Genomic DNA, 6,131 nt, shown 5'->3' with positions numbered 1-6,131 from the left:
TTTAGAGAAATAGAAATTTATTTCATGATATGTAATTACATACTTATTTAATTTTTTTTAATTAATTCTTAAATATTTACCAGAGTTATATTATTATTATTATTATTATTAGAACAAATATATTTATTATGAAGAAATAGTACATATTACATTGTTTTTTTCATATTAATTTAAAGTATGATAGTAAATTATATATATAAAAAGTTATAATACTTCGATATTTAAAAGTCATAAAATATATATATGGTCCCACGGTCTTTCTGACCTTTGTCTCCTATCGACTATGGTCCTTTCGACCTCCGTTGCCTATTTTGATGTTATCGACCTTTATCGCTAAACAACAATTTTTCTGACCCTTGTTTCATGCTAACTATAGCCCTTTTGACCTCCCTCGCCAGACAACGGTCATTCCGACCACCGTCACCAGACTACGATCTTTCCGACCTCCGTCGCCCGCTAACTATGATCCAGCCGACCATACGAACATATCAATATTGATTCTTCCAATTTCTATCGTGTAATGCATTTTATATGATGTATATATGTTATATCAAGCCAAGATCTTCCCTCCAATGAAGGGCCTCATTTTTAATAGACTGCAAACAATAGTGGATTCATTTAAACTGGACTAGGACTTGTGGTTTTTTTCCTTTTTAGTGGTTTCCACGTAAAACTTTGGTGTCTCTTATGAACACAACACCCTCTCTCTTATCTGATTGCGCGCTGGATCTACGTGCAATGTTAAGACGCTAAACTTTATATTTCTCTACGGCCATGAATATTCCTGGACCAACAAAGTCTGTCAAAAGAGAAATTTTCACTCTCATCGATCCCTTACTAATTTTAATTGCAGAATATGGAACCTACTTATATGAACTTCTTGATAATTTAAAATTCTGTGCTTTGGTCCAAATCCTTCTAATTTGGTGTCAATGTTGATTAATCCAATGCTCTATATCAGAGATTGAATCAAAATCTGTATCCAAATGATCAATGCGTTGGTTACAGAAAATCATTAAAAAAAAAAAAGAGTAACAGCTGGAACTCTTTGTGATGAGAGTCAAGATCCTTCGGAAAATGAACAAATATTGGAGACTGGAAAGATCACATCACTAACTACTGAAAACGAAAATATCTATAATGAATGCTGAGTGAGCCTCTCGATTAAAAAAAAAAAAAAAAGGATCATTAAGATTTATCGGCACTCGAAAAGACTGAAGTAACTATGCTATACATAGAGGGCGAGAAAGAGAGAAATTCTGAATGGTGATTGTTCGCATACTGGTTTTGTAACATTGCAGAGCTCAACATATAACTCTTTCTGCATCTCAACATGCAAGCCAAGGTAATTAAGATGTTGACATCTATATACGTATATGTGGTTTGCTAAGTTAGTGAGATATATACTAGTAAACAAATACATGTTTAGGGTCTTCTTCTTAGCATTGTATACTTATGAATGCCCCATGGTGGACTATTTGAAGGTTGGCTTCCGCTGTAATGCGGTAAAATGTAGTCATCAAGAAGAGGTGTGGGACGATGGCAGCCATTCTGGAATTGATCAAATTCTTTTAACATACACAAGTGAACGAGTCTGCTCCATCCAGGTTGCTTACCATGATAACAACAGTAACGCCACCTCGTTTGCACCCAAACACGGCACTGATGGGAACATGTTTCAACAAGTAAGCTTTCAGGCAAGTACTTTTGCATGTATTTTTTAGCTTTTTTTAATCAAAAGAGATATTGACGGTCATAGATTTGTGCATGGTTAATTTTTATTTATTTTCTTACAGAGAGAATCTCCTCTAATTTTAGTGAGTGGATGCTATGACGAGTCGATGAAACTTGATTATAATCCTCACTTTGGAAAGGGACCTTGCATCAGGTCTATCAAATTCAAGACGTCTTCTGGAGAAACCTATGGTCCATATGGCCGCGAAATCGGAATTCCCTTCTCTTACCAATCTGATTCTAGGGGACTAGCAGGTTTCCATGGAAAGTTGCTTATCGATATTTATTCCAACTATTTAAGCTATGTTGGCGTTTATGTTCATAGTTCTGCAACTAAGGCTGCCAAGTGAGAATTAATCTGATGTGGCATCACTTAACAAATTTTGTCTAAACTAGATCTTATCAAACATTTGATGTGGAACATCATAACTTAAGTTTTTTAGGATTAGCTTATTATAGTTTGTTACATGTTTGGTATATGATTTTTAGAATGCTCTATTGTAAAGAGGGAAGGAGATGAATATTATTACATTTTTGAAGCTTTTACGCTTGAATTAGTTCCTTGTTCTATATCTTTCTGACAGATCTCTAGTTCTTTCATCGATCCATTGCATCACCACTTACAAAATTTGTCTAAACTAGAACTTACCAAACACTTGATGTGGAACATCATACCTTAAGTTCCTCAGTATTAGCTTATTATAATTTGTTACAAGTTTTGTACAAGATTTCTAGAATGTTCTTAGTAGCTTATATAAGCAAAGTATTGTAAGGAGGGGAGGAGATAAATATTATGTCATTTTGAATCCATTTTGAAGCTTTTAAGTTTGAATTAGTTCTTTGTTCTTCTGCTGGTCCATTGCATCAACACTTCTGCGGGGATATCGAATCGATCTAAATTCTATCAACTACTTAAATCTTGTTTTAGCATCTTTATACTTTGATTTTTTGTTGAATTTAGCAAATCTTGGCGGAGTTGAAATTATTATTATGATTGTGAATTTTTCTGTGATTTCTTGCTTGCGATCCACGAGCTTCTCTCATGGCAGTCTACGGTGATTTTGATGGGAAGGATGGCTAATTTGCCTGTTCTTTTCCACTGATTTTGCTTACTTTCTGATTACATGTAAAATATTTCATAAATTTTTTCGTCGATGGTTAGAAATATATTTTAACATCTTAATTATTATGCAGATAAAACTATATATATATATATATATATATATATATTTGTCTAACACAGTAATATCATAATAATTTGACAAGTTTTTATCCATTAATTAAAGAATTAAGTTTCTTAAAAGTTTTATAGTTGTTGTGTGCGGTCAAGTAAAGGGTGGTTGAAAAATACTGTTGCAGATTTTCTTTTCAATAATTAATAGGCTTAGTTTGCGTTGAAGATCATTAAAAGACATCTTAAAATTTGGGTCAAAATCAACTTTAAAAACCACTTTAGTTTAAACAATATGAGAAGACCGTAAGCTGAGATTCCCCTATCAATTCTCTGTGATTATCCCTACTGTTTTCTGTATTTGTAATTCCATTGTGAATAGTATTTCTAGTAGAAGGATGCTGATTTTCCATACTATGACTTTTTAAGTTCATATAGTTTTCACTGTTTGCAATACTCTGTTTCTAATTTTAAACTTTCTCAAACTGAAGGAACATATACATGCTTCGGCTATGACTTCGTTTGGGGAACTTTTATTACGTTCTCTGACCGGACGTAGATCTACGTTCGGTCAAAGGATTGTTACTCGATTTTTGCTCCGTATTTGGTTTGATAATAACGAGGAATACCACTCTGGGAAGATCAATACTTAGTAATACCGAGCAATACCGAGTATTACAAAAAAATACCGAGTTTTTTTTAGAAAAACTCGGTATTTTTTTGTATTACTCGGTATTACTCTGTATTTTGTTTTCACATAATGATATTTCTCGTTATTATTGGTATTGCTCTGTATTTCTCGTTTTGTGCCTGTGATCTTAGTGCCAGCCGAACGTAGCTCTACGTACGTTCACCAGACCAAATAAAAGTTCTCGTTTGGGACAATTTTCTTATTTCTTTAAGAAGATCGTGAAGCAAATTACCAAAACCTCAAAACAACCAAATAACAGCAATTTATAATTAGATGTATTGGTTCTAATTATGCAGACAGAAAAGAAAGATTAGAGTTTCAAAGCTTTTATGGTGTTGTGGAACAACATTAAAAATACTCATTAACAAAAAAATATTCAGATTGATTTTCCATGAGATTACATGAACGCAATGTCTCTATAATTTTTTCACACTAAAATTGTAATTTAGAGAAATAGTAATTTAAAAGTCATAAAATATTTCATAAAATGGATATAATTTTACTTAAGATTGTAAGTTTGTTATCATATACATTTTAAAAATTTTTACATTTTAAACAATTTGTTTTAATCTAAATATAAGTTATCAAGATCATTTGATATTGATTTACTGATTTCTCTATTATATTATTTATTGATTTCCGTGATGTGCTATTTTAACATTTTATAGACTTTATAGCTATTGCATGTAAGTTTTATTATTTATGCACTGAATCAATGATCATATGAATGCTATTACTATGATTTGATCGCTAACATACATATTACTTCTTTACCATGCTTTAATTTTAGTTATATGTTCGGCTGTTTAGCTCATTATATGTATTTTAAATGATTTCATATCAGAGCAGATGTTCATGAGTATGAGTAAATATGATTTTTCAGGTTTACTGTTAGCTTATTTATTTATATCAGTAGCTATTCTTTTATACTCAGGACATGATAGATATATTATGATTGTATAGATCCTGAGTAGTATACATATTTTTTTGGAAGAAAGATAAATGTATATATTAATGATTTGATCGATAATTTTATTTTTTTATATTTATACTGATAAAAAAATTTGATAATTTTGATTGTGTAAATTAAAAGATAAAAAATACTTCTTCCAAATTAGATTGAATGACATTATATTTACAGCATTGTGAATATCCCCATCATTAGTATAACCATTTATGAGCACATTCTAGGTGACAACATCTTTGATATAGCCATCCAAGTTGATGTTAGATTTCAAGACAATGCAATGAATGCTTTTTCCACATTCATATATAATGTGTCTGCACAAACTAGAAGTATGCTCACAACAAATAATTATTAGGTGCGGAGTGTGCACCGTCCGCACAAGTACTGGGTGGTACCGCTGGGTACCGCTAGGTACCCAATGCTTGTTGCGGACGGTTCTCCCCGTCCGCACTCCGTACCTAATAATCTCTCGCTCACAACACAACGAGAATTGCTGCTTCTGACCTTAGTAGCATCGAGTGATACTGCCTTTATGTGTTGTGTGAACTCGATGTTGGGCACGGGCAGCATATGTTGGCTTACAACCCGCATGGATTGTTAATATGTTGAATCTTTCTTCTCTTTCTTAGCTTCTTCCTTAATAGTGGTCAAATATAGGAGTAGATCGGGTATGAGCGCGAGGTCAGGCATGGGATCGCGGGAGCAAAGTGGGGGTGGGGGAGGAATCACGTTGGAGTGGGTCTGATATCATGGGCAAGCTGGAAGACCAGAAGAGCAGAAGCGCCGGTATGATTGCCTAAGTGTGTATTCTCTTTATAGAACGAATGAAATTAAAACATAAATCATTTAATCGATCTAGTAATGCATTCACTTGAGCTGCCCAAAAGGTATCATGGTTATGATTGTCTTTGAGAACCCATATTCTTCGGGGTCGATCGTCATCAATAACCCATCTTCTTCAGCTTTGGTCATCGTAATTATCCCATCTTCTTATGTAGTCTACCATTCTTCATGAGCTTCAGACTTTGATACCAATTGATATATTGGATCGATGCAAGAAAGGATTTGCTAGAAGGAACACATAAAAATCAGGGAACAAACACAAGCTTAAGTTTCCAAAGGATATAATATTCTTTATCACCTCTTACATCTAATCTTAACTATTTATAAAACAAATAAAACATTTTAAAAATTAAAGGTATACTAGACCTAAGCTTTATTATAACTAAGTTGTTCCAACTAACAAATTCAATGAACGGGTGAAAAAGGATGACCCAAACCTGATCCTCTGCTAACCTAGATAACTTGAACCAGACTAGATAATAACCTATTTTTTGATTTTTATTTTTTTTTAATTTTAATATATAGTTTAGGTTAATTGGGTAAAAAAATCAGAATTATAACATTGACCAAAATAATTCAATGAAAAAATTAAACAGTCACCTTTTAGAGTACAAAATCCCATTTCCAGAGACCATCAATAGTATACCATTTAAATAAATGAGTCGAAATTTTCAAACCCAGAATCACATAAATATATGAACGGCAGTGACCATAACAATTTGCAT

The sequence above is a fragment of the Dendrobium catenatum genome, unplaced genomic scaffold (genome assembly GCF_001605985.2).
Source record: "Dendrobium catenatum unplaced genomic scaffold, ASM160598v2 fragScaff_scaffold_980, whole genome shotgun sequence".
NCBI classification, from domain to species: Eukaryota; Viridiplantae; Streptophyta; class Magnoliopsida; order Asparagales; family Orchidaceae; genus Dendrobium; species Dendrobium catenatum.
This window is presented reverse-complemented; position numbering follows the sequence as displayed.